The sequence below is a fragment of the Choloepus didactylus genome, chromosome 5 (genome assembly GCF_015220235.1).
Source record: "Choloepus didactylus isolate mChoDid1 chromosome 5, mChoDid1.pri, whole genome shotgun sequence".
In the NCBI taxonomy this organism is placed as follows: Eukaryota; Metazoa; Chordata; class Mammalia; order Pilosa; family Megalonychidae; genus Choloepus; species Choloepus didactylus.
In genome coordinates, this window is record NC_051311.1 from 158,330,881 (window position 1) to 158,347,004 (window position 16,124).

Genomic DNA, 16,124 nt, shown 5'->3' on the forward strand with positions numbered 1-16,124 from the left:
AAGTTTCTCTCCAATCCCAGAGACTATCCCAATAAGTGCACCGTGTAGCTGCTCAATTAACCTTCTTGGGTGAACTATGAATTAGCAAAGACTCTGAGATGTCCTGCAGGGAACAGAGTTATTTAACTTTGATTAAACCTATGTTTTCCAAACTTGTTTGAGCCCAGATCCCCTTTCTCCCTATGAAACTCTTAAAATATTGGAACAACAGACAAATAGCTGTCCCTTGAATTGATTGGTGTAATTATTTCCTAGCAAATCCTTATTTTCACCTATTTATTGTGTCTCTGCATAGTCCAAATCTAATGGATAAAGCTACCAGAATTTGGTTTGTCCAGACACAGCCATGTTTCATGACCTGCAGTCAACAAAGTAATGACATATTTTACAATTACCTTCATTATTCTTTTTTTCCTTGGGCTCTAACCCTTCATTATAAACTTTTCAACTTCAGCTGTGGTTCTGTGTAATGGGGGAAAATTATCTCAGATAATGGGGAAAAAAGTTGAGCACTACAGTTTTAAAATGGAACTACTAAACAATATGCAATATCTTTTAAAATTGTCTGATTAAATGGCATAGTACTGAGAGTGATAATGCTGATATGATACTTGAATATGACTTTATTGGAAAGGGAACTTCCTAATACTTCATCATGTCAGATATACAGGACATAGTTTGATTACTTGTTTTTCTATCTTATGCCAACTACAGTAAAGTGGGAGGGGGCTCATGTTCACCGGTAAACTGGAGGAAAGCAGCCACATGCTCAGAATTCAACAAAATAGATTGACAAATGGTCTCACCGTTAGAAAGCATTGCCTTGTGTAGGTCTTGGATAATCAAAGTATAAGCTTTGAAATGCATAATTTCACCTGAAGGCTTTCCATTTCACACATTACCATTTAATATAAATCATATTATCCGCCATCATTAGGCATCACATGTTAATCTTTTCTCAAGAAAGTCAGTTCTTGGCCTAGTATAATTGAAGTGAACTTTGAAGTTTTTGTCCTTCAATACTGGATTCCCTAAACATTACAAAAAGTTTAGAAAACAAAATATGGCTATAGGTATGAAGTCGTGCTACTCCCCGATGGTAAAACTGAATTGATAAGAATTCCGTCTTGCTTGCGTACCCTATCTGCCCAGGAACACATTGACTTCTGAGATCAGCCAAAGAAGTGCAGATTATTCCATATGGACAGGCAATTATGTGCAAGGGGAACTGTGAAGACTCACTGGAGTCTTCTATTAAGTACAGAACCTCATGGCAGCCAGTATTTCTCAGAAGCTGTATAAATGCCAGGCACTTTTTAAGCTCTTTCCGTTAACTCCCTTCAACCTTACCTACTGGACCATGAGGTAGGTGCTATCACCATTTTACAAGTGAGGAAATTAGTGCTCAAGGAAAGTTCTAAAATTTACCTACATAGTGGCTGACATGTAAACAGGCAAATCTATGACCTTATCTAATTATCCCATTATAATCAGTATTCAAAACTCACGTTCTTCCCAAATTCCTTGGGCATAAAGTAAGTCCTGGGGGAAGGGAGCTGGGTTTACCCTTTTATTATGCTTAAGAGGCACTGAAAAGTTTGTAAGTTACTGCAGGTGCACACGTGTGTAAGTGTGCACATGTGTGCACACACACACACATAGTTACAGAGCATTTACCAACAGAATCCCCAAACAATGCAACTATTATCGACCACTGATTTGGAAACTGTGGTCACTTTGGCCTCCCTAGCTCTGTCCTCTTCATGGACATCACCGTCCCAGATAAGCCTGCATCCCTTGCCCCACATCCAGGGAAGGTGACTGAAGAAGGATGCAGAGGAGGTGGGGTCTGCACAGTAGATATCAAGAGTTGTTTCTGGTCCATGAGCTGGCTGGCTGCAGTGGCTGCACAGTCTGGCAGTATTCACACTTTATTTCTGGCAAGCTTTAATAATTGGCCATACAAGCATACTTTTTGCTCATTTGGGGAGATATTTGTAGGCGCATATTGTTTTGTCTTGCTTTAAGTCTAAGACTCACGCGGTTAAGTAAGACACGTCTCACTAGTCATAAGACTTGGGCCACTCTGGAAGCAGGGGGAGTTATTACTCAGTGATGAACTCTTTGGTGTTGTCTTAATTTCTTTAGTAAATGCCACCCCAGATTTTCAGGCCATTGTTTTATAAAAGGGCACAGGTAACACAATATGTTCAAATTTTTCTAAATCTTGTGAAAAGTATTCTTCTAATCAAGAGCAAATTCATCTCATTTGGTAAGAATTTTTCCCAACACTGTCACTAACGTTACCATATATAGTGCTAGCTATTAGAGTCAACCATGCGCAACTCTTAGATCCCGAATTCCATTACCAAATTGAACAACATGGAAAAAAAAGACTACATGCCTGCCAAGTGCCCACAAACAACCCTTCTCAGTTTGTATTCAGTTACGCTTAGAAATATAAACCTCCCATGCTTGTGACACCTTAGGTAGAGGCTAGAATCTGTTTGAGATGTTCAAAATGAGAGGGAGGAGATCTGTTCCACTTTCCTGTCACAGAAGGGCATGGACAATTTTGGGGGAGGGTAAGCACATGTAGATTTGTATTTAGGAGAATTCAGAATTATGCTGTAGGTTTACTCTTATGCATATTCTCAAAATCGTATTAACCTGGAAGTCACAGACAGGACATTAGTGTCTCAATGACTTGCTTACGTAGTATGCTTTGCAGTGATTTTTACAGCATCTACAGATCTAGTATTTATGGAATGATATCCAAGCATTGCCATCATGTGGCTGAGCTAGCGAAAGAGTACCCAAACTGGGTGGGTGAAAGAAAGACCATGAAAACAGTTCCACACTTAGATGTTTCTTGCATTGATACACTTGTTCTTACACTGCCCTATAAGTTAGGGAGCTCAGGGCTTTATCAGCGGAAGAGAAGCTAGCTAGCATCTACTGACTACTTACTCAAGGAATAGCTTGCTGTTCTATTCCAACAGAAGAGGAAACCAAAATACAAATAACAGTGTCACACCAGGACACAGAGCTGGGAAGTGCTGGTGTGAGCTCTCACACTTTAGTTGGGTGAATCCTAAGCAGCTCTTTCCACTACATGCCCCGCCTCCTTTTCCTTTTGGAAAGAATGGTTTAGACCCTGCTCCCCTTCTCTCCTCTGCCTACTCCGCCAGCTCCTTCCTTTCAGGCTTCAGGTGTACTCATGTGCAGGTCATAGTCCTTATTCAGTCGTGCACCCTGCATGACCCCTATGGTGGTTTGGTGCTGTGTACACCCCATGTGCCGGTTTGAATGTATTGTGTCCCCCAAATGCCATTATCTTTGTGCTCTTGTGGGACAGACATTTTGGTGCTGGTTAGATTTGCTTGGAATGTGCCCCACCCAGCTGTGGGTGGTGACTCTGGTGGGATACTCCCATGGAGGTGTGACCCCACCCATTCAGGGTGGGCCTTGATCAGTGGAGCCATATAAAACATGCTGACTCAAAGAGACTGAATGGAGTGCAGCTATGAGTGACGTTTTTAAGAGGAGCAAGCTTGCTAGAGAGGAACATCCCGGGAGAAAGTCATTTTGAAACCAGAACTTTGGAGCAGACGCCAGCCATGTGCCTTCCCAGCCAAGAGAGGTTTTCCGGACGCCATTGGCCATCTCCAGTGAAGGTACCCGATTGCTGATGTGTTACCTTGGACGTTTTGTGGCCTTAAGACTGTAACTGTGTAGTGAAATAAACCCCCATTTTATAAAAGCCTATCCATCTCTGGTGTTTTGCATTCTGCAGCATTAGCTAACTAGAACACCCCAGAAAAAAACATGTTCTTAAACTTAATCTATTCCTGTGGGTATGAACCCATTGTAAGTAGGAACTTCTGATGAGGTTACTTCAGTCAAGGTGGGATTCAACTCAGTCAGGATGGATCTTAATCCTATTACTGGAGTCCTTTATAAGCAGAATGAAATTCAGATATATACAAAGAAAGCCACAGAGAGAGCAGCCAGACGCTGAAATTCAACAGGACCCAAACAGAAGGTTGAGGCCAGGAGCGGTCACCATGTGCATTGCCATGTGACAGAGGAGCCCAGGACCAAGGATCAGTCTTGGCTCCAGAATGTCAGTTTTGGGGAAGAAAGCACCGCCTTGATGATGCCTTGATGTGGACTTTCTCCTAGCCTCAAAATCGTGAGCCAATAAATTCCCATTATTTAAGCCAACCCATTGCACGGAATTTGATTGAGCAGCCAAGGAAACCAAAACAGCTCCAGCATCATATCTTGCACCCAACGAGCACTCAAGTCTTTGTAAAAAGAAGGAAAGCAGAAACATGCCCGGGCCTCCTAACTGGGCTAAGTTCTAGGCTGTCTGCTCTTTTTCTCTCCACACCCCAACCAGGCAGCTCCAACTTCAAGCTCAGCATCTGCCTCATCCAGCACCCCTTCTTCCATTCCCGTGTGTCAGTGGTGCTATTCTCTTAAAGCCTTAAGTTCCAAACCACATGGAGTCTTCTCTTCACCCTCCCCTTCCACAGCCAGTGTATCTCTAAGTTCTTCTGAGACTCCCCTCTGACCATTTTCCGATCACATAGCACCCAGCACCTCCATGAAGCCACTGCCATCCCATGGCCAAGGTTGCCCCAGCCTGCACCCACCTCCTGCAGATACTTCTGGGCCATGACCTGGCACATGGGCTTGTCTGTGGGCATCAGGTGGCCCTTGCTTCCAGACTCCCCTTTCAATCTAGCCTACACATTGCCCTAAAACCAATCATCCTTAATGCTACTTTTATAGGGTCAGGTCTGCTCCCAAACTTCCCATGACTCCACCTTGGTACAATGGGACAAAAATCTCAAGTCCAGTGTCAAAGTCCCTCTACCATGGATTACCAATGACAATGCCTCTCTCAGCTGGCAATACTATTCGGATAATCAAATGGATGGATCTTATGGAAAAATGTTGAACAACCACAAACTGCACTTCATTTGTAAATACCCTGCAGTTTTCTGTTTTTTTGTGCATAGAATTATTTCATGACTAACCCTCAATTGCAACAAGAACTTATTCTCCTGGGCCGAGCAAATCTGTGTCCTGTAAATATGTCCAGGTTTTCTCCTCTCCTCAAAGCCTGTTCATCCCTTGCTCAGCTGGTAAAGCTTCCCCTCGCACTGCAGGAATGTATGCCCGGCAGGGCCTGCTGAACTTTCCGTCACTGTCAGGCCTACACAGAAACTGGGGCTTCTCTCTCAGTTCTTATAACGCTTGTTCTCTACATTCCAGAGTCTCCGGGATACACGCTCAGTTTTGGAATTTAATGTGCATGGTGAGCCCAATTCTTTGCACAAAGAGGCTATGGCATTTAAATAGTTTTCTTCACCCTTCCCCTGCCCTTCCAATTATTCCCATTTACTCTCTTTCTGTGTGACGTCTAGAACCATCCCAGGGGCTCATTAATGGCTGTTGAGTTAACAAACTTCTTGATATTACTTTCTGAAGATAACCATAATCAATGAACGTTTTCAGAAATCCATTTTACACAAAATGAAAAGTTGTGAAATATGTGGCAGAATGCATTTTGTTTTTGATGTAGGCTACTAACACGGTCCCAAGAAAATACGTGGTGCATTTATATAATTAGAAATGGGGAACATCTTCCTTGTTCTTTTATCCTTCACTGTTGAATCTTACTTCTGTTTATATAAGCTGAGCACATATGGATGGGATTTCTGCTTGAATGAGTCCTCTACCTTCTTTGGGCTTGGGTCACAGTATGTAGCAGCTGTCTATGAAACAGGATGTTCATAAATCAGCAGGAAACCTACAGGGAAGGCGGAGGCAGCTGTGGAATAATGGGTTATCTGTGGGCTTTAGGGTCAGAGGACAGTGTTTGAAATCTGGCTCTATCCCCTACCAGCTAATTACTTGGTACCTCAGTTTCATCATCCATGGAATGGGAATGATAGTATCTATTTTGTCAGGTGCATTTGAATATTCATGATAATGCTTATAAGGCACCTGGTCTTTAGTAGGTACTTAATACACTGTAGTTATTTTTCCTAGTAGAAAGCCACAGGCTATCTATGGGTCAACATAGACTTCAGTGTCAGTGGTAGTGGCTACATCCAACAAACCTTAGCCAAGTTTCTCAGATGAGAAAAGCAGTGGAGATGATGCTTTGCAAGAGCACTGAAGGCGGGAGATCTCTGATTCTCGTGAAGAGTAAAGGAACCTGCCCTTAGGAAAATGTCACTGGCATCTCGAAACCTTGACGGTATGGAGACTTCACGTCAACACCAAATACGCCTAGTTGGGACTCATCTCCATTTGTGAATGGGGTTGGGTTGACCTATCTAAGGCTTCATTTACCTTTAGGATAACTGTCAGGTTATGGGACAATGTGGGTTGCTTCAAATGGCACATCACAAACATGGCCAAAGTAGACTTTGCTTTACTTCAAATTACAGGTATCGGATCTGCCTTCTAGAACAGTCAGTCACTGTTCATAACCAAACAAGAGCCTGATTACTAGACGAGGAGGATAAATCAATTTTTGATCATATTTCTTTTGATGTAGCACAACAAGACCCTTGTCCTATTTTTGTTTACGTCTTGGTAATATAATTTCAATTTTTCATAGTGAAGTAATTAGAATAGAAAAAGCTCTGATGGATAAACATGGTTTAGAAAGAGAGAAATGGATAAGCAAAGACTTTCTACTAAGGAGTATAGAAAACAACTAAGGGAGCAGTTTCTAAAAATTATGCTTGTATTTATTGAATAATCTTTTAGATCATTGTTTTGATGCCACTTGTAATTTTCCTAGATACCAATGTTGAAGTGTTTCCTCATTCACCCTCTCAAGCATATTTCATCCTAGTCTATTTCTAGAACCAAGATCTCTACGTTAGCACAATTTGGAGGAAACCATTCAACAGGTGAGAGAATAGGCTTAGGGGTATTTTCTGAATGTTACATCCTTCTAGCTTTTTATTTTTTATTTTTTTGAAGAATCACCTTTTGTGTAAAATATTTGTTTTATTCTTAGGGTATCAAGTATAGAGAGGGACAAAGACGTAATTCTTAAAAATCACCTCCAACTTCTATAATCTGAAAAAGACAATATGAAAAGGAGAAAATGGGAAAATAATAAAAACAGAGGGAAAGAGCTTAATTCAAGCTTCATAAAAAGAGAAGGAAAAGGAACACTTTTGGGCAATAAAAAAAATCTGGAGAAAATTAAGATGACTAGAGAAACAGTTACAAGGCAGAAAGGTTGTTTACAAATATTATGGGAGGTTGAAATAATGTGAAGTCCTGGATTTAAAAGAAAAACTAAATATTATTTTATTTTCCCATGCCAAATATTATTCCATTGAGGGAAATTTATCACATTTGCTGAAATGATAAGGGAGGGGAATCCAACTAAATAACTAACACTGCACACAGAAGTGTTGACGAAGCAGATAAGTATGGAGAGCCTCCTCCTTTCCATATCTAGGCCATAGAATATCTAGGGCATAGAAAATACTAGGCTGTTTTCAGTTGCACACATCTACAGGAATGGAAAGGAGGGCCCAGTAGAAGGGACGTGGGATCCACGAGCTCAGGACACTTCTCAGACTCTCTCCCCAGTGGGCCACCAAGCAAGAGTGTTTTATCAACCGAGTTGGCCTGTGCTTTAGCTGACATAGTCATACACGTTTCGGATACAGTTTTCCCTGATAGCAAGTTATTGCTGAAGCAACATGTTAAACAGCTGCTGACAGTGTATAAGGGGGTGTTTGGTAAAATAAAGGATTTAAAAACTTTGCTCAGGCTTTCTGAAATCTGGCTACTGTGTGTACATTTAAGACATGAATGAGGTTTGCCATGTATTGTCCATGATTTAAAATGAGGGAAGAGATGCCAAGAAAGGGACAAAGAAGATAAGTCCAATTCTATTGCTTTTGTCCCTGAGTGATCAGCTAAAGAGAACATCAGAAACTGGGCACTCACCAGTCCTCTCCAGGCAAAGCAAACACTCCTGGGCCATTCCCTCCCATCCCCAGAGCTGGCACTGTGCCAAGCCCCAAAGATTCCAGAAGCCCAAGCCCTACTTCAGGGAGGCCGGAGATAAACTAATCTCCTTCAGGACACACAGAGGGTGGATCCCATGCTGTCCCTCCCTTCCAGAAACTCAACGGGTCCCTGTTGGAATTCCAAGCAAAAGGTGACTCAGCAAACAGGAGGGAGGTGGGGAGAGGTGGATTCCATCATTGCAGTGGTCACTTGTCCTGGTGACACAGTCCAGAGAAGCAGTCCTGTTCTGGCTTCCTGTGGAGTGCTGATCTTTCAGGAAAGGGGGATGTATGTGTTTAACGTGCTGAAATGTGACTTTTATTGCACCCCAGATGGAGATAAAGCCTTCCTCCCTGCTTTTGCCATTTCTTCTTGTGCTCCTCCCAGAAAACACCTTGCACAGGCAGCAGCTCAGGCAGCAAGCCCTGGGATAGTAAAGAGCAAAAGGTCGTGACAACTCGGTGTGTGTGTAACGGAATCAGCTGTGGGTGGAGGGAAGCTAGGGCTGAGTTTGGGAGTGGTGGTTGGGACTTGAGCAGGCAGATTCGGGGAGAGGGATATGTCTGGTTTTGTGTAATAGTACAGTATGTGTGTGTGGGTGGGCAAATGACACAAAAATCGGTCTTTCTGCACACATAGTTACAATGGCAGCTTAGTGAAATGCTGTGTCAGTGGCATTATTTATTATAATATTATTATAATATTTATATAGTATGATTAAAATATATTATATTAACATAATTTATTATAATTTATTATAATAGTAATATGATTTATTATAATATTATCTAACATTATAACATTAAAATGATCTTTGCATCAAGAAGGATAGCAGTGAGGAGGTGCACAGCAAACTCCACAGACTGTGAACATTGGAGTCAGACTCGAACCTCCAAGGTATTTAAAAATCATGATGAAATTCATATTCCCGCCATTGCTTAACGAAGAAGCTCTGTCTAACAGGTTTATTACCTTGATAATAAACTCACACAGAGGCTGTGCAAAGACATAAGGCAATAGTCATGAATGCCTTAAGCTCTTTAATATCTGGTGCTAACTTACTGCTCACCAAGGTAAAAGAAACTCCAAATATTTTGCATTTGGTAGTTCTTCCCTTAAGGAATTCTTTAATGCTCGCCTCACCTCTCCTTTTCCTTCTTTCCCTTCTGTCTACCCCTGCCACACTCTCGCCCTTTCTTTTTCATTATTCTCTAACTTTTAGCACTGTGCTTAATAAAAATTTAAAAAGATAATAGGGAAGCAGGTAACATAGTCCTTGGCATCTGGTATTAGCTCATACATTTGAGCCAAGCAGCCCTGACTTAGATATTTCATACTTGTGATTTTGTTTAATCCTTACGATGTGCCTTTGGGATGCTATTATCAGCTCTAGTTTCAGTGCACTGACCCGGACCCCCAGAGAAGTGAGATGGAAATGGATTTTCCCTAGGCATGACTGGTCCTAACCCTTCTCTACCTCCAGTAGCTCCATGCCCCTGAGGGAATTATAGGACCTCCCCGGTTCTCATGTTCCTGAATCCTAAAGCTGGAATGCAATGCCACTCTTGCGCCATCCTTCCAAGAGCTGGAGGGGCTATTACTGCCCACTCGGGCGGTGCTCGGTCAACGCTGGCTGTCCCCTTCCTCCCAATGATGCCACACGATCTTCATCTGACATTCATTCATTACCCAGAAGCTCCCAGTTTCCAGGAATTTCTGTTAAAATCTCCCACCTCTTGGGAATAACCTGCAAATACCACATGTTTTTCCCTGGTAGACATCAGCCATTTCCTAGAGTTAGGAGTGTCTCAAAAAAGTTCTGTTCTTAACACTGGCAGCATTTCTTTGAAATATGGGGGGTTCCTCCCTTTTTACCCTGTCTCTTTCTTGCTTTATGATTCAACAACCATTTACTGGGAAATGTGGAAATGACTAGTTTCAGTAATGAATTCTTCCAATTTAAAGGATCCAAGAAATAGTAAATGTGAAATATCTAAGTCAGGGCTGCTTGGCTCAAATTTATGAGCTAATCAGATGCCAAACCCTATGTTACATGCTTCCCTATACGTTATCTTTTTAAATTCCTGAAGCCACCCTGTGAAGAAAAGATTATGGCACCCCCATTACAAAGGAGAGAAGTAAGGCTCAGAGAGACCACATGACTTGCCCAGGGTCATGCAGTAAGATAAGGGAAGACAGGGATTCGACCCCAAGTTCATGGAACTCCAAAGCCCATGCACTTACCTACTCTACTTCCTCTTCCTCCTTGGCTCATCCCTTGTCATTACAAGGCAGCTATATATACATATATATGCCAGAATTACGGGGCCATGTACTTTTGCAAGTTTGAGGTGTCTGATTTGAATAATTCATAGTGACTGAATTAGAATTTTGATGCAGGAAGGAATCTGATGGGTCATCTTTACCTAGCCTTCTTACTGGGGGCAGAACTCACCTTTTGCCAACTTTCCAGTTCGGTTAGCTAATGAGTGTATGAAATCAAAGCCCTTTGAATAAGCCACTTTCCATATTATTTGAGGAGTAATGCATACTTCAGGCATTCCACAAGTGTGTGTGTGTGTAAAGCACTGTGGGTCACTGGAGGAATTATAAAGCAAATATGGTCTCTGGCCCCGGGGAATTCATGGTTTATTAGGACCAGGAGACGAACCTATAAAAATGCAGGACCCATAGCAAAATGCCACCCGTCAGAAGAGAAAGAACATACTCTTTGAGCTCCTCAGTTCTTAGAAAGACAAGATCTTATCCTTTAGAAGAAGGGGCACCAGGGAAGGGTTTTCAGAAGAGGGGGCATATGAGTCTGGCCTCCAAGGAGGGTCACATTCAAAACAGGAAGTGGGAAGAGGGGACTCCAACAAGTAGAAATGGCAGGACCATGGTGGGAGCTGTGTGCTTGGGGGGTGATCCTTCTGGCTGCTCAGAGCCTCGTAGAGCAAGTGGGAATGCAGAAGGAGATGGTGGGGAAGGCAGGTTGGGGCCAGTCTGTGGAGTCCCCTGAGAGCTGAAATGACATTCCCAGGCCATGGAGAGCCATCCAAGGAGGCAGTGCAATGGAGTCATGTGGGAGAAACTGGTTTTGGGAGACTGGCCTGGCATCAGGATGCAGATGCCTCGGAGAAGGGAGAGACCGGGCCCAGGGAGCTGAATTAGAAGGCCACGGTGCCATGGCCATAAACAGAAAGAGGGAAGTTGGGAGCCGGGTGGTTTGGGGGGAAAGGAGGATCACGAGTTCAGACCTGAGAAGGGGGAGTCTGCAGTGCCCTGGGCTCCCCAGGAGGCTGTCCTCAGCTCGGCAGTTCTCCAGTCCAATATGCCATGACCTCACTGATGGGAAGAACTATGTTTTTAGAGGAAAAGCTGCCTAGCTGTTACCAGACCCTAAGTTTCCAGAAGTCCTAACTTCTCCATTTTGTCCTGTTCCCTCTGCACACAATTTATCTTCCTCCTGCCTCTACATCCAGCCAGGCACACACATCCCTCCCGGTTCCATGAGGGAACCCAACAACCAAGATTGTGACACTGCAGCCCGTGTGTCATATTGTAACTGGGTTTCCACATCCTCCTGGCTGTATTGTAAAAGCCCGAGAAGAGGAACAAGGGCGAATAATGAAATATAGGAATGCAGGAAAAGAGGAAGCAGCCGCGAGACACCAGCCCAACCGAAATATTAAGAATTATGGAGAAGTGACAGAAAGGGAAGCAAGAGTCAGGAATTGCATTTGGTGGCTGAGCAAAGCACACACACACACACATACACACACACACACACACATGTAGCCTTCCCTGCATCTAAATCAAACTTATAAAAATTATGAGTATGAACTCTTAATTGTCACCTTTGGAGGGAGAGTCTTTAACAAGTCTGCTTTGTAATCTAGTACCACTAAATGGTACTAGATACAGAGATTCCTCATAATTCTAGGAAGGCTTTTCGTTATTTTTTTTCTCTTGTATTTAAAAAGCAAGAATAAAAACGTGATAAAAAACTTCTTTGCATTTATAATCAACAATTCAATTTTAGGGCTGAGACCAAAAAAAGGACTAATGGGACAGAAAACATAAATATATTCAGGTTGGTAATTTAAGGACCTCCAAAAATCATTTTATAGTGAGGAGACTAGGCAAAGAGGGAAAAGCCTGAAACCGAGAAAGAAAACTGGTAGGAAATTTTGAAGGAACCCATTTATTTTTTGGTATTTTCTGTTAAAGGACTGAGGACACTACCATAGGAAGAATTTGGAGGCTACTTAGAAAAAAAAAAAAATTATCTGCCACTTTCCCAGGCATGTGGTAGAGTGGTGGCAGATCAGCCGAGGCAGGCCTTTCAACCTGTCCCCTCTAGTGAGCTGTCTGAATTCAGATGTCAAGTTCCCTTACTAATGCAGGTTTTAAAATTAATGCATAATCCTCCCTCTTCCTTATTTTCCAGGAGAGACATCAGCTACATGAAGAACTGTACGTTATTTTTTTCTTGAAAGAAAGCTACTGATTATTTATCAGAACTTTAAATTTTATTGGCAACTTTGAAGGATAAGTTTCTTCCAATGTATTTTTTTTTTTTTTTTTTTGCTAGCTAATATACTAAAATTTGCGATAGAGCTGAAACTAGAATCCAGAGCAAAATCTGGACCCAACTTCAGCCTGTGTTAGCACAGCACATCACCAAACAAACCCTCTCCTCGAGTTTGCACCAAATTTTAAGTGAAAGTCTCTGACTTTGGGAAAGATTGCCAAGGTGGGGAAGACTTTTCTGTGGTGTTTCTACCTTCCTTCCCGGCCATTTCGGGCCCCCTTGGTGACAGCTGCAGCCTGACCTCTTCTGCAACACACCACTATCCTATTTTCCAACTCTCACCCTTTCACATAGGAAAGAATCCAGTTTCTATCATTTACACCTGCTCATGGGTTATATGCACTTCAGAGCTTGCCCTCATGAAAGGAGTTTCATCCTCTTGAAATGCTGGCCAGGATTTGCTCAGTGATGCTGACTGCCAGTGGTCCAAGGGACAGAGGACAGACGAGTGAGGGTCAATTGACTCCATCTTCACAGAGACCCTGGCCCTGTCCTCTGACCTCACCTCAAGTCCCCAACCGGAGTCTTGACAAATGTCCTAGATGACATTTCGATGCATCACACATTGTTTCTGTTCCCAAACGACATTTTTGACATTGAAGCATGGCGCTGGAAGCCGGCCAAGGATGCCACTTAAAACCAAGGTATCTAGCATATTCCTTTATAGATAAATGTCAGTTGATTTCCCCAAGCATTTATTAAGCACCTGTGATGTGCTCACTCTCTGCGCTAGTCACAGAGGATTTTAAGCCCATCAGGTAGGAGAGACACACCTGTAGCCATTAGGCCAGCTGTTATTTCCAGGGCATCAACGATTTACTTTTTAAATTCTTTACCAAATCGAGGGAAAAGAGGAACAGAAATATTGGGGAGGGTTATTATAGACCGATGACTCCCAAGTGTCTGAGTTTGTTTTCCCTTTGGGTTTTGGAAAGCTGGTTTCTTATCTCTCAACCTTGTTTTTTTCTATTAAAGAAATGTTAGTAAAAACCATTGCACTGGATGTTGCATTGCCCTGCCTCCCATCCTCTCTGCTGAGCTTCGCTCCATCCTCAGCTGGTGGAGCTACAGCTCTCCCTCCTGCTCACTTTCTGGGCTTCTGAGGCTGCAGATGGGGGGCCTGAAAAGCTGGGGACACTCCTCCTCCACCAGGCCCAAGATAACTGCCCCCATCCATTCCATCTGGCTGCTTGTCCCCGGTGAGACAGAAGCCGGGTACCAGGAGCAGTGGCCACCTGGGCAGAGCTCCTCTGCATCATGTTTCTCTCCTCTTTGTCACTCTCCCCGGGTTCCTCACTCCTGCTCCCGGGGCCACGTTTCAAGCAAGTGCTCTGATCCCACCAACCACTGTGTCAGGCCTGCGCTGGAGGGACCCAGGTTAAGAGGGACACTGATTTCTTCCAAGTGAGGAGAACCGATAAAAAAGCACTTCTCGCTCACAAAAGGCAGGCCTGGTGGTTTCAAATCCTGAATGGCAGCTAAACATGGGCAGAATTCACAATCAGCACCAGCCAAGGCAGATACTATTGGGGGCGGGGAGGAATTCTGCTTTCAGGGGCTCCTTTTTGCTATTAGGTTTTGATGCCATTCAGACCTCGTGGTCCTCGGACAGGCTCAGATTTCCCACATTTGAAGCAGAGGCATGGAGATGAGGGAGTGTCCCAGGGCCACGGTATCTCCCCTGGTAGAAAACACACTTAAGGATCTTAGATATTTCATGTTCATGAGGGAGAAACATCTAAAAGGTTTTTTTTGACATTTGTCAATCGATCACATTTTTAGTAACTGGCTTGTCAATTTAGAGGTTACAAAAAAGAGGTTCCCTTAAAATAAACATTGTATCGGTGAATATTTATCACGTGGCAAAAACTGTATGCATTGGGATCAAACACTGAGTCCTGGGCTCATGTTCAAGCACTGACAGTGTCCTCAGCTGTGTAATTACAGGACCAGCCATGATTACCAGATAGTTGATTTTATAATTCCAGAGAATCCTTAGCAGTATGGCTGGAAGTGAGAAGAAAGGGAGGGTGGCAGACTTCTTTGTCTCTTCTCCCTTTCAATGTATACATTGTGGAAATGCAACCCCCAGTTCAAACACCAAGGATAAAGGAGCAGACCAGTAGATGTCTGCACGTTCAGCAGCCATTACTCCAGCCCTTAGCCATATTTGGGGGTGGTGGGGTGGAATGGGAAGGCCCTGAAGACTCAAACAGCACACACTGGCAAGAGTTTTGGCGGGCAGAATTTAGGAAAAAGAAAGGGAGATTTCTCTGTTTTGGAAGCGTGGGAAACATGGACCTGAAAATTCCACAAAGATGCTCGATGAAGGGAGGGGCTCACACGAGAGCCACTGCTCTTCCAGAATGTGTCTTTGGTAATGAAATTCTACCTTAAGATCTAAACAAAGAACAAGAGATTTGGGGAAACCTAATCTTGCTTAGGAGCAGTGTTTTATTTTCAGAAAACAAGGAGTTTAGAAAGTTCTAAAAAAATATGGAAGAAGGAGAAAGCAGGCATCACATGGAATTCATAGAAAGTTTCATCCTCTGCAGTGACATATCTGGGTTACTAATTTTTCCCAAGCTATGTCATGGCTAGGGACCAAGTAAAATAAGATTGCTAATAAAGCAGTAATAAAAAAACTACTTGCTTATTAAAGAAATGCTTTAGTATTTTGTATAGAAATGTTGTTAGTATTTTATTTCAACTTGGCGACTGCAGGTTTAAGTGATAGAAGTGCAACGAAAACTTACATTGAAATGGTCTGAATAAAGATCAAAGAAGTTGAAAATAGAATCCTTTTGCCTCACTCTGAAATGCTAAAATGAAAATAGATAATAAACCTGAGAAACATCAGCGGTGTCACTAGCTGATCTCATCCTGGTGACGCTACACTTACTCAGAAGTTACAGGTCCATCTGCTTCAACGAGCCACCATAGGTCAAGAAGGAAAAGGAAAGTAAAAATGACTTCTGAAGCAAGGGCCCAAAGGGAAGCAAAAATCCCTGGAGCTAAAATTCACATCTTTTACTCATGGGAGAGTCCCACAGACATTCACCTATTTACTCTTTCATGGTCCTTTCTTCTTTTAATTCCCAGCAGATTATAAATTGCAAATTTGAAAGTACAAGAAGAGACAGAAAATACTACCAAAACAAATAAGAGAATTCAAAGCCAGGACCATTTAGGGTATAGGCAATGAGCTCTACATGTACAGCGGCATTTCCTGAAGTGAAATTGAGGACCTGTGGTCAGAGAAGTACAAGTAGACGTTCTGGCTTCAAGAGGAGCACGTATTTGAGAGCTGGGCTGTTGCGAAAAATCCAGAAGCCAGGCCTGGGTGCCAGTTGATCTCAATGCTCCTGCTACACTGGAGGTATGGGAAATATTTGCTGAAGACATGAAGAAATGAATGAATAAGCAAGCGAATGAACTGATAATCCTACCTGCTGAAAGGGTTTAC

General features: G+C 42.8%; 1 protein-coding gene across 14 annotated transcripts in view; it reads right to left on the reverse strand.

The window, feature by feature from the left end:
* Positions 1-16,124, reverse strand: part of IKZF1 (IKAROS family zinc finger 1) — a 97,929-nt gene that overhangs the window by 36,975 nt on the left and 44,830 nt on the right. The window lies entirely within an intron of this gene.